Source organism: Oncorhynchus kisutch, linkage group LG4 (genome assembly GCF_002021735.2).
Source record: "Oncorhynchus kisutch isolate 150728-3 linkage group LG4, Okis_V2, whole genome shotgun sequence".
Taxonomy (NCBI): domain Eukaryota; kingdom Metazoa; phylum Chordata; class Actinopteri; order Salmoniformes; family Salmonidae; genus Oncorhynchus; species Oncorhynchus kisutch.
Window position 1 is genome coordinate 42020631 of NC_034177.2, and position 13542 is coordinate 42034172.

At 42.5% G+C, this 13542-nt stretch overlaps 1 protein-coding gene across 1 annotated transcript in view; it reads left to right on the forward strand.

Moving 5' to 3' along the window:
• The first annotated feature begins 200 nt into the window (after positions 1-200).
• The window catches only part of LOC109889545 (protein-methionine sulfoxide oxidase mical3a), a 128547-nt gene continuing 115205 nt past the window's right edge, over positions 201-13542 (forward strand). Inside the window, exon 1 of the mRNA XM_031822965.1 lies at positions 201-419. The gene's annotated coding sequence lies outside the window, so the exon portion shown is untranslated. The remainder of the gene's footprint in view (positions 420-13542) is intronic.

The window sequence follows — 13542 nt, forward strand, 5'->3', positions numbered from 1 at the left end:
GGCTGGGTTAATCTGGCTCATGATGGGGCAATTACTTCCACGCTGCTGGATGGTTGTGGGGATGGAGGGAGGAAGAGGAAGGGGGGACAGCTAGAGGTTGCAGCGTAACTGACTGCTCCGTTGTGGGAGGAGTCACCCCTATAGCTAGGCGGATCTTTCCCTGACCTTGGAGAAAGGAAGGAGAGAGAGAGAGAGACGCACAGAGAGAGAGCAGAGACGTCAGCATACTGCCACAGATCCAGCAGCACTGCAGATCTCTCTGTGTGCTGCTATTCTTCCTATGAGGGTGAAAGACAGGAGGAGGAGTGGGAGTGAGTGAGTGAGAGAAGCGTCTGGCAGCCATCCCAGTCAAACTGTAATGCAGAGTAAAGGGGGAGATAGCAGTCTTTTCACTGAGCCTCAGCACAGGATACAGCACTGTAAGTCTGTGTGTCGTTCCTCTGTGCCATAGTGATGTGTTGTGTAGCTGTTTGCATGTTGTGTGTGCTGCTCTATGTTCATTAGTATTATTGTTATTATAATTCTGATGCTGCTGTATGTTCATTAGTATTATTGTTATTATAATTCTGATGCTGCTGTATGTTCATTAGTATTATTGTTATTATAATTCTGATGCTGCTGTATGTTCATTAGTATTATTGTTATTATAATTCTGATGCTGCTGTATGTTCATTAGTATTATTGTTATTATAATTCTGATGCTGCTGTATGTTCATTAGTATTATTGTTATTATAATTCTGATGCTGCTGTATGTTCATTAGTATTATTGTTATTATAATTCTGATGCTGCTGTATGTTATTATGCTCTGAAGGAGAGCAATGGCACAAGTATTTATGGACGCGACAGAGACAACAGTTGCTTAACAGAGACTGGATGGGCCGTGCTTTTGTAACCATGGGATGTGTTTTGTGTGTGTGTGTGTGCATGCGGGTGGGAAGGTGTGTGTGTTGGAGGGTGTGTGTGTTGGAGGTTGTGTGTGTCTGCCTCTGTGTGTACGATTGTTTCTACATGGTTATGGCTGTGTGATTGTTGCAATTGTGTTGACTATGTGGCAAATCCTTGTGAAATAGAATCATTGTTGTGGAATAACAGTAATAAATAATTGTGTCATGCTGACAATCGCTGGCATATTGTTTACGCAGTGACGGCAGCAGAGAAACACCCTTGTTGTTGTTGTGCTTGTACACTCTTAGAATAACCTTTTTGGTTCCAGGTAGAACTCTTTTGGGTTCCATGTAGAACCCTCTAGGGAACGGGTTCTACATGGAACCCAATAGGGTTCTACCTGGAACCAAAAAGTGTTCTTGAAAGAGTTATCTTATGGGGACAGCCGAAGAACCGTTTAGGTTCTAGATAGCACCTTTTTTTCTAAGAGTGTAGTGTTCTGTAGGACATACTCCTCACCCTCGTCACCCAGGATGATGTTCTATTATGCAGCAATCAGAGTACTGCACTGTTCTACTCAGGCCTATTTCCGTCACCACAAGGGAGTGACATACAGTGCCCTTGGAAAGTATTCAGACCCCTTGACTTTTTCCACAATTATTCTAAAATGTATGAAATAGTTTTTCCCCCTCATAAATCTACACACAATACCCCATAATGACAAAGAAAAAACAGGTTTCTAGGAATTTTTTGTAAATGTATTAAAAAACGGAAATATCACATTTACATAAGTATTCAGACCCTTTACTCACTACTTTGTTGAAGCACCTTTGACAGCGATTACTGCCTCGAATCTACTTGGGTATGACGCTACAAGCTTGGCACACCTGTATTTGGGGAGTTTCTCCCATTCTCTGCAGATCCTCTCAAGCTCTGTCAGGTTGGATGGGGAGCATCGCTGCCCAGCTATTTTCAGGTCTCTCCAGACATGTTCAATTGGGTTGAAGTCCGGGCTCTGGCTGGGCCACTCAAGGACATTCAGAGACTTGTCACAAAGCCCCTCCTGCGTTGTCTTGGCTGTGTGCTTAGGGTCATTGTCCTGTTGGAAGGTGAATCTTCATCCCCGTCTTAGGTCCTGAGTGCTCTGGAGCAGGATTTCATCAAGGATCTCTCTGTACATCTTTCCCTAAATCCTGACTAGTCTCCCAGTTCCTGCCGCAGAAAAAATGTCCCACAGCATGATGCTGCACCACCATGCTTCACCATAGGGATGGTATTGGTCAGGTGATGAGCAGTACCTGGTTTCCTCCAGACATGACCATAAAGGCCTGATTGGTGGAGTGCTGCAGAGATGGTTGTCCTTCTGGAAGGTTCTCCCATCTCCACAAGGAACTCTGGAGCTCTGTCAGAGTGACCATCGGGTTCTTGGTCACCTCCCTGACCAAGGCCCTTCTCCCCTGATTGCTCAGTTTGGCCGGGCAGCCAGCTCTAGGAAGAGCCTTGGTGTTTCCAACCTTCTTCCATTTAAGAATGATTGAGGCCACAGTGTTGTTGGGGACCTTTAATGCAGCAGAAATGTGTTGGTACCCTCCCCCAGATCTGTGCCTCGACACAATCCTGTCCCGGAGCTCTATGGACAACAATTCCTTCAACGTCATGGCTTGATTTTTGCTCTGACATGCACTGTCAATTGTGGGACCTTATATGGACAGGTGTGTGCCTTTCCAAATCATGTCCAATCCATTGAATTTAACACAGGTGAACTCCAATCATCTCAAGGATGATCAATGGAAACAGGATGCACCTGAGCTCAATTTCGAGTCTCAATGCAAAGAGTCTGAATACTTACTGTATGTAAATAAGTTATTTCTGTTTTATATTTTTAATACATTTGCAAAAATGTCTATTCTTTGTCATTATGGGTTATTGTGTGTAGATTAAAAATATGTAATCCATTTTAGAGTACTGCTTGTAACGTAACAAAATGTGGATAAAGGGAAGTGGTTTGACGACTTTCCAAATGCACTGTATTTCAATGCTTAAATGTCAATATTTTGACATATTCTCATGAGACCATGTTTTTTTTTAACCTTTATTTAACCAGGAAGGGCTCATTGAGAACATGAAACATGAAACAACATGAAAAACTACAAGTAATCTAGTAAAAACCATTGAATTCACAAGAGTATAACAAAATAAAATAAAAACTGCAAATTAAAAACATTGACAGGTCAGGGAATCAGCCTCAAAATCCTTCATCAGTGATTTAAAAACACCAATCGGGACAAGTTTTTCCAGTTTAAAAGTATTTTGTAAGGTGTTCCAAGACGATGGCGCAGTACATAAAAGCCCTTTTTATGAAATTCAGTTGGGACATTTGGAACAGTTAGCAGGATAAAGTCCAGCGAACGAAGAGAGTACCCAGCACATTTCTGAACAATAAAAATAAAAGGTAGTAAAATGGCTTTGTAAATAAAAGTATACCAGTGCCTGAGCCTACGAGTGACTAGAGAAGGCCAGCTAACCCTGGTATACAAAAGTGCAGTGGTGCGTAGGGGATTTGCAGTTTAAAATAAATCTCAATGCTCCATGGTAAAGATCGTCAATTGATCTCAAACACTGAGCGGAAGCATTCATATATAAAATATCCCCATAGTCTAGTAAAGGCATAAATGTAGCTGATTACTAGCCTCCTTCTGGCTTCAAAAGAAAAACAGGCCTTATTCCTAAAATAAAATCCCAATTTCAGCTTCAATTTTTTTATAAGTTGTTGAATATGCAATTTAGAAGAGAGGCCGTCATCAATTAAAATTCCAAGATATTTATATGAGGTTACAACCTCAATCTCCTTGCCCTGACAGGTAGTAATAGGTGAAAGGTTCTATTTCTTTCATTAGAAAACACTATTAGTTTAGTTTTGTCAGTATTGAGGATAAGCTTCAATTAACACAAGGTATGTTGAACAATATAAAAGCAGTTTACAAGTTCTGGAAAGCTTTTGTAAGAGACGAGGCACAACAGTAAATAACAGTATCATCAGCATAAAAATGAAGTTGTGCATTTTAGACATTTTTATCTAAATAATTTATATAACTAGTGAATAAGAGAGGACCAAGTTCAGAGCCTTGGGGCACACCATTCAAGACAGACAATTTAACAGACATAAGCCCATCAAATTGAGTGCACTGAGTTCTATCAGACAGATAGTTAGCAAACCATGTAACTGCATGCTCTGAAAGACCTACACTCGACAATCTCTGCCACAGTATAGCATGATCAACTGTATCAAAAGCCTTAGCGAGATCAATAAAAAGTGAGACAATGGTTTCAGTGATATCATTTAAAACCTTCATGGCTGCTGTGATTGTGCTATGCTTCTTCCTGAAGCCCGATTGGTACATTGATAAAATAGAGTTAGTAAATAAAAGCTATTTTAGCTGTTCACTTACAAGGGTTTCAAGTATTTTCACCAGGGGTGACAGCTTTGAGATTGGCCTATAATTATTGGAGTTGGATCTCCCCCTTTTAAAAGTGGTAGGACAAATGCTGATTTCCAGATCTTTGGAATTTCATTACATTCCAGGGTTAGATTGAACAGAGATGTAAGTGGTTCAGCTATGAAATCAGCTGCCAGATTTAAAAAGCAGGGATCCAAAAGATCAGGACCTGCAGGCTTTCTCTGATCTAAGGATTTCAGGGCCTTTATGTACCACCTGCACTGAGAATGGCAAAAAGCAAAAAGTTTGACCAGCTCTCACTGGTTCATCCACACAGGATGGTACAGAGACAGAGGACACTGAATCAAACAGCCTACCAGATGATACAAAGTGCTCATTGAAACAATTCAGCATTTCAGTTTTGTCATTTCCGTTTTGTCAGCAACAGAGTCCTTCAAAACACATGACGGTAATTCATTAACATTACTGTTACCAGACATAGACTTAATAGCCTTCCAAAACTTTCTAGGGTCATTCAGGTTATCAGTGGTAACAGACATAAAATATTCATACTTGGCCTTCCTGAGAAGAAAAGAACACGTGTTTCGTAACTGCCTAACTAACAATAAACCAATCAGCATCAGAACATGATTTCCTTGCTTTAGCCCAGGCTAGATTACGGTTGTGAATAATACAAGACAGCTCAGAAGAAAACCATGGATTATCCCGCCCTTTAACCCTGAACCTGCGGAATGGGGCATGTTTGTTTACTATTTGGGAAAAACCATAATGAAAGAATTTCCAGGCAGTTTCCACATCAGGGATAAACTCAATCTTGCTCCAGTCAAAATAAAACAATCAGGAAAGAAAGCCTGCTCATTAAAACACTTCAAATTTCTCTTACGAATAAAATGTGGTTTTGTCTTAGGAACCTTAGTATTTCTAACAGCAACAACAGCACAATGGTCACTTAAATCATTACAAAAAACACCAACCGCTGAATATTTATGTGGAACATTTGTCAATATCAAATAAATCAGGGTAGATTTATCTGGGCATTTAAGATTTGGGCGAGTGGGTGAGTTAATCAACTGGGTAAGATTCAAAGAATCTGTTGATGTGGATGCACTGTAAACGATGCACTGTAAACGATGCACTGTAAACGATGCACTGTAAACGATGCACTGTAAACGATGCACTGTAAACGATGCACTGTAAACGAACTAACTGTGAGCAGTTAGTGAAAGACACTGCAGCAGAAGCATTCTCCCAATGCAGTATTTATCCATTCATTTAACTGGTATAACTCTGCTTCAGCCACTTAGTTTCATTTACAACCTCAGTACTGTTTATGATATGAATACCACTGTTTCCTAAATACTACCCATTTAGAACTGAATGGGTAGACTGTGATGGGGGGGGGGCTCCACACATCAAATACCTCTGCAGTTGCTGTTTACCCAAACACGAGATTGAGCCCTTAGATACCAGTCCAGCAAGGCCTCCCTTCTTTCTCTTCTCCTCCTCCCTTCTTCTCCTCTGCCACCAGACCTTGATCCTGCAGTGATATCATGATATCATCGCAGTCTGCTGTTGTTAGAGCTGCACATGAGTTACATATGATAATGCCGCCTTCCTCTACCCCCCCTACTTTCCCTCCTCCTACTTCCTCCCCAGGCCCCCTAGGCAGGTTATCTCTACTCTATAATTGGGTCATATTTCTAATTTTTCTGGCTGACGTGGTGTGCATTCTGGGAACATTCAGGAATGCCGTGGGTGGAGGAGTTATGAAATGTTGTGTTTGGAGGTGAGCAGGAGAGCTGAGTGGTGGGTGGAGTAGTTATGAAATGCTGTGTTTGGAGGTGAGCAGGAGAGCTGAGTGGTGGGTGGAGGAGTTATGCTACAGCCTCAGGAGACTCCACAGAGCCACACACACACACACTGCAGAACAGAGCCACACACACACACACTGCAGAACAGAGCCACACACACACACTGCAGAACAGAGCCACACACACACACTGCAGAACAGAGCCACACACACACACTGCAGAACAGAGCCACACACACACACACACACACACACACACACACACACACACACACACACACACACACACACACACACACACACACACACACACACTGCAGAACAGAGCCACACACACACTGCAGAACAGAGCCACACACACACACACTGCAGAACAGAGTCACACACACACACACTGCAGAACAGAGCCACACACACACACTGCAGAACAGAGCCACACACACACACTCCAGAACAGAGCCACACACACACACTGCAGACAAGAGCCACACACACACACTGCAGAACAGAGCCACACACACACACTGCAGAACAGAGCCACACACACACACACTGCAGAAAAGAGCCACACACATACACTGCAGAACAGAGCCACACACACACACTGCAAAACAGAGCCACACACACACACACACTGCAGAACAGAGCCACACACACACACTGCAGAACAGAGCCACACACACACACACACTGCAGAACAGAGCCACACACACACTGCAGAACAGAGCCACACACACACACTGCAGAACAGAGCCACACACACACTGCAGAACAGAGCCCCACACACTGCAGACCAGAGCCATACACACACACTGCAGACCAGAGCCATACACACACACTGCAGAACAGAGCCACACACACACACTGCAGAACAGAGCCACACACACTGCAGAACAGAGTCACACACACACACTGCAGAACAGAGCCACACACACACACACTGCAGAACAGAGCCACACACACACACTCCAGAACAGAGCCACACACACACACTGCAGTCAAGAGCCACACACACACACTGCAGAACAGAGCCACACACACACACTGCAGAACAGAGCCACACACACACACACACTGCAGAAAAGAGCCACACACATACACTGCAGAACAGAGCCACACACACACACTGCAGAACAGAGCCACACACACACACTGCAGAACAGAGCCACACACACACACACACTGCAGAACAGAGCCACACACACACACTGCAGAACAGAGCCACACACACACACACACACTGCAGAACAGAGCCACACACACACTGCAGAACAGAGCCATACACACTGCAGAACAGAGCCACACACACTGCAGAACAGAGCCATACACACACACTGCAGAACAGAGCCACACACTGCAGAACAGAGCCACACACACACTGCAGAACAGAGCCACACACACACACTGCAGAACAGAGCCACACACACACACACACTGCAGAACAGAGCCACACACACACTGCAGAACAGAGCCATACACACTGCAGAACAGAGCCACACACACTGCAGAACAGAGCCATACACACACACTGCAGAACAGAGCCACACACACACACTGCAGAACAGAGCCACACACACACACTGCAGAACAGAGCCACACACACACTGCAGAACAGAGCCCCACACACTGCAGACCAGAGCCATACACACACACTGCAGAACAGAGCCACAGACACACTGCAGGGATGGGCGGAAAATAGATCTGACCCCCAGAGAGAGTCAGAGACCGAGCACAAAAGAGAGCGAGAGAGAAAGGTAAGAGATGGAGGGACAGCGTGGACACTCAGCCCTTACTCCGTTTGAGTACATGTGGTGGATGTCAATTTGGAAAAAGAGAAGGGTAAATACAAAGGAGGGAGCACGGCACCGCGGCCGCATTCCTATGGACAATATTCTGTACCAGATCCATTCATCCATAACACAGTACCACGTTTATACACCGGTGTCATAGTGTATTTGCTGAATTCTGTGTCATCTCACTCAAGCAACCCTGGGTAAAAGCTGTAGTTGATGTTTCTTGCTGTCATTAGTCCTCCTGGTCTACCTTTTGGCATGTCTATCTAGCTCTCCCTCTCTCTCTCACCCCCCCCCCCCCCCCCCCCTCCCCCTTCTCAACTCAATTCAAATTCTAGATTCTGGACGTCAGGACAAACAAAATCAAAGTCGGGGAGCAGGCAGTTTATGGGAAACGGTCTTCCACAGATAGATGATGATGTGGTTCTGTAAAGGAGTAGCTCACGTGGAGGTGGTATCGATGGTCCAGCCATGGAGGGAATAAATACAGCTACTGTATATCAGCTGATCTACTGACAAGGTTAATCCCCGTCGGCAGGCCTCTCCTCTCCTCTCTCTGCTGTCCTGTCCTGACAGTCCGGGAGATATTCTGCGTGTTTGGGATGTCAGCGCTGTCAGCCTGATGGTGTATGTACAGGTGCAGGGAAGGGTGTGTTGGTACACCCCTCTCTTTGTAGTGTAGGGTGTGTGGGTGTGTGTTTTGGGGGGTGGAGGGAGGAGTCCATCTGGTTGTGGACTAAATGACTAATTCCACTGTGCTGCAATTACAGATGTAGTGTTTCAGAGCCATGATTCTTGCCCAGTAATCCGTACAGAAGAGGTAGGCAGGACAAGTTTGAGGATGTTTGGGGAAACATTTGCTTTAGAAATGCACAAACATGGTATCCAAATTGGTTAAATTCTATAATGATAATAATGAATACCTGTAGTGCTCTGCCTTTGTATGCTGGCATGGTGTTTTAAGGATTTGAACAGTGTTGCCAGTATGAAATATGCTTCAATTATAGCCTACATTCATTTTTATGAGCATAGTCTTTCATTCCCTGTGTGTCAGTCAAGGGCAATGCGTAGCTGGAAGCTGCCTTTACTCTGTACTGGTTGTGTGTGGAAAGGCTCCAAACAGAGACTATTCATCATTTCACAACCAACATCCGTTGTCTGAGGAACAGGAGACCCTAGACTATCCTGGGAAAGTGTTCTATTCCCCTTCTCTCTCTCTCTCTCTCTCTCTCTCTCTCGCACCCCCCCCCCTCTCTCTATTTATCACTCTCTCTCTATTTATCAGTCTCTCTCCCTCACTCTCTCTATTTATCACTCTCTCTCTATTTATCAGTATCTCTCCCTCACTCTCTCTATTTATCAGTCTCTCTCCCTCACTCTCTCTATTTATCAGTCTCTCTCTCTCTCTCTATTTATCAGTCTCTCTCTCTCTATTTATCAGTCTCTCTCCCTCACTCTCTCTATTTATCAGTCTCTCTCTCTCTCTATTTATCAGTCCTCTCTCTCTCTATTTATCAGTCTCTCTCTCTCTCTCTTTTTATCAGTCTCTCTCTCTATTTATCAGTCTCTCTCTCTCTCTTTTTATCAGTCTCTCTCTCTATTTATCAGTCTCTCTCTCTATTTACCAGTCTCTCTCTCTATTTATCAGTCTCTCTCTCTCTATTTATCAGTCTCTCTCTCTCTATCAGTCTCTCTCACTCTATTTATCAGTCTCTCTCTATTTATCAGTCTCTTTCTCTCTCTATTTATCAGTCTCTTTCTCTCTCTATTTATCAGTCTCTCTCTATTTATCAGTCTCTCTCTATTTATCAGTCTCTCTCACTATATTTATCAGTCTCTCTCTCTATTTATCAGTATCTCTCTCTCTATGTATCAGTCTCTCTCTCTATTTATCAGTCTCTCTCTCTATTTATCAGTCTCTCTCTCTATTTATCAGTCTCTCTCTCTATTATCAGTCTCTCTCTCTCTATTTATCAGTCTCTCTCTCTCTATTTATCAGTCTCTCTCTCTCTATTATCAGTCTCTCTCTCTCTATTTATCAGTCTCTCTCACTATATTTATCAGTCTCTCTCTCTATTCAGTCTCTCTCTATTTATCAGTCTCTCTCTCTATTTATCAGTCTCTCTCTCTATTTATCAGTCTCTCTCTCTCTCTATTTATCAGTCTCTCTCTCTCTCTCTATTTATCAGTCTCTCTCTCTATTTATCAGTCTCTCTCTCTCTATGTATCAGTCTCTCTCTCTCTCTATGTATCAGTCTCTCTCTCTATTTATCAGTCTCTCTCTCTATTTATCAGTCTCTCTCTATTTATCAGTCTCTCTCTCTCTATTTATCAGTCTCTCTCTCTCTATTTATCAGTCTCTCTCTCTCTCTCTATTTATCAGTCTCTCTCTCTATTTATCAGTCTCTCTCTCTATTTATCAGTCTCTCTCTCTCTATTTATCAGTCTCTCTCTCTCTCTCTATATCAGTCTCTCTCTCTCTATTATCAGTCTCTCTCTCTATTTATCAGTCTCTCTCTCTCTATTTATCAGTCTCTCTCTCTATTTATCAGTCTCTCTCTCTATTATAGTCTCTCTCTCTATTTATAGTCTCTCTTCTCTATTTATCAGTCTCTCTCTCTCTATTTATCAGTCTCTCTCTCTCTATTTATCAGTCTCTCTCTCTCTATTTATCAGTCTCTCTCACTATATTTATCAGTCTCTCTCTCTCTATTTATCAGTCTCTCTCTCTCTATTTATCAGTCTCTCTCTCTCTATTTATCAGTCTCTCTCTCTATTTATCAGTCTCTCTCTCTCTATTTATCAGTCTCTCTCTCTCTATTTATCAGTCTCTCTCTCTATGTATCAGTCTCTCTCTCTCTATTTATCAGTCTCTCTCTCTATTTATCAGTCCTCTCTCTCTCTATTTATCAGTCTCTCTCTCTATTTATCAGTCTCTCTCTCTCTATTTATCAGTCTCTCTCTCTATGTATCAGTCTCTCTCTCTCTATTTATCAGTCTCTCTCTCTCTATTTATCAGTCTCTCTCTCTATTTATCAGTCTCTCTCTCTCTCTATTTATCAGTCTCTATCTCTCTATTTATCAGTCTCTCTCTCTATTTATCAGTCTCTCTCTCTATTTATCAGTCTCTATCTCTATTTATCAGTCTCTCTCTCTATTTATCAGTCTCTCTCTCTCTATTTATCAGTCTCTCTCTCTCTATTTATCAGTCTCTCTCTCTATGTATCAGTCTCTCTCTCTCTATTTATCAGTCTCTCTCTCTATTTATCAGTCTCTCTCTCTCTATTTATCAGTCTCTCTCTCTATTTATCAGTCTCTCTCTCTCTATTTATCAGTCTCTCTCTCTATGTATCAGTCTCTCTCTCTCTATTTATCAGTCTCTCTCTCTCTATTTATCAGTCTCTCTCTCTATTTATCAGTCTCTCTCTCTCTCTATTTATCAGTCTCTATCTCTCTATTTATCAGTCTCTCTCTCTATTTATCAGTCTCTCTCTCTATTTATCAGTCTCTATCTCTATTTATCAGTCTCTCTCTCTATTTATCAGTCTCTCTCTCTCTATTTATCAGTCTCTCTCTCTCTATTTATCAGTCTCTCGCTCTATTTATCAGTCTCTCTCTGTCTATTTATCAGTCTCTCTCTCTATTTATCAGTCTCTCTCTCTCTATTTATCAGTCTCTCTCTCTCTATTTATCAGTCTCTCTCTCTCTATTATCAGTCTCTCTCTCTCTCTATTTATCAGTCTCTCTCTCTCTATTTATCAGTCTCTCTCTCTCTATTTATCAGTCTCTCTCTCTCTATTTATCAGTCTCTCTCTCTCTCTCTATTTATCAGTCTCTCTCTCTCTCTATTATCAGTCTCTCTCTCTCTATTTATCAGTCTCTCTCTCTCTATTTATCAGTCTCTCTCTCTCTCTCTATTTATCAGTCTCTCTCTCTCTCTATTTATCAGTCTCTCTCTCTCTCTCTCTCTATTTATCAGTCTCTCTCTCTATTTATCAGTCTCTCTCTCTCTATTTATCAGTCTCTCTCTCTCTCTCTATATATCAGTCTCTCTCTCTATTTATCAGACTCTCTCTCTATTTATCAGTCTCTCTCTCTCTCTCTCTCTCCATTTATCAGTCTCTCTCTCTATTTATCAGTCTCTCTCTCTCTCTATTTATCAGTGTATCTCTCTCTTTCTATTTATCAGTCTCTCTCTCTCTATTTATCAGTCTCTTTCTCTCTCTATTTATCAGGCTCTCTCTCTATTTATCAGTCTCTCTCTCTCTCTCTCTCTCTCTCTCTCTCTATTTATCAGTCTCTCTCTCTATTTATCAGTCTCTCTCTCTATCAGTCTCTCTCTCTATTTATCAGTCTCTCTCTCTCTATTTATCAGTCTCTCTCTCTATTTATCAGTCTCTCTCTCTCTCTCTATTTATCAGTCTCTCTCTCTATTTATCAGTCTCTCTCTCTCTCTCTATTTATCAGTCTCTCTCTCTATCTATTTTGCAACAGCATTTCTGGTGCTTCGTCTTAAAATCTCAAACGGATGACAATGTGTAATGAAAGGATCTCTTGTTCCCTACTTGTTCCCTGCAAAGCCGGCAAGCGTTGTACAATAGTATGGATATTCTCAATTAGAAACAGCTTGACAAGAACAGCGGCCAGTTGGAATAGGAGTGTGAGGAACTTTAGTCAGGTTTGATTAGCCTCAAGCTCAGGTTTGATTAGCCTCAAGCTCAGGTTTGATTAGCCTTAAGCTCTATATTCTTCAGGGAACTTTCACAGCTGTGGAACTAGCTGAGAGAGAGCGAGAGAGAACTGTGGAGTTGAGCAAAGCTTCTACACACAGAGAGAGCGAGAGAGACAGAGAGAGAGAGAAGTTCATATTTTAAAACAAGCTCATCAAGCAAGAAGAGTCATTAAGACCTGCAGATTCATTGACTTCAATCACTTAGATCTGCATCATTCGTAAGTGACGACATGTTTGCTGCTGCCTTGTTTTGCTCTGGGGGTGGCTGTCTTGGACTCCGGTGTTAGACGAGCAGCACTTTTCCCTGAGCGTTGGGCTTCCTCTGCTCTCCCCCGCTCTACTTTGTGATGTTCTGACATGAGACCATTTTCAATAACCACTAAGCAGGTTGGTGCCAGTGTCTCACGGTCCTATTGAAATACTGCTGAAACACAAGGTGAGTTATCTCATCCAACAACAACAACCATAGCACCAGCAGAGCACTGGAAGCTGGCATCTCCCCCAGTCACATAGCACCAGACAAGGAACCACACAGCAGCGCTAGCTCAGTCTGTGTAGATTGGCATGGAGGATGGTGTTAACTTAGCGGTTAGTTTACGATAATATTGTGTTTACCTTACAGACTCTTTAATGTGGCCATGAACCCTTCTTTAGAGGGGAAAAAGCCTATTTCAAACAGGAAATATGATACCTGTAACATCCCATGCTACATTTTGCCCACTGGTTATGTCCATTCACACTAATGGAGATTTCCACCCTCCTCCACCACGATTGTGGTCTTGATTACCCTTTTGAAAAGTTTGTGGTCATACGCACATCCTTAAACAAACGTAGGTGCCCGGGCTAATAAAGAATACCCGTA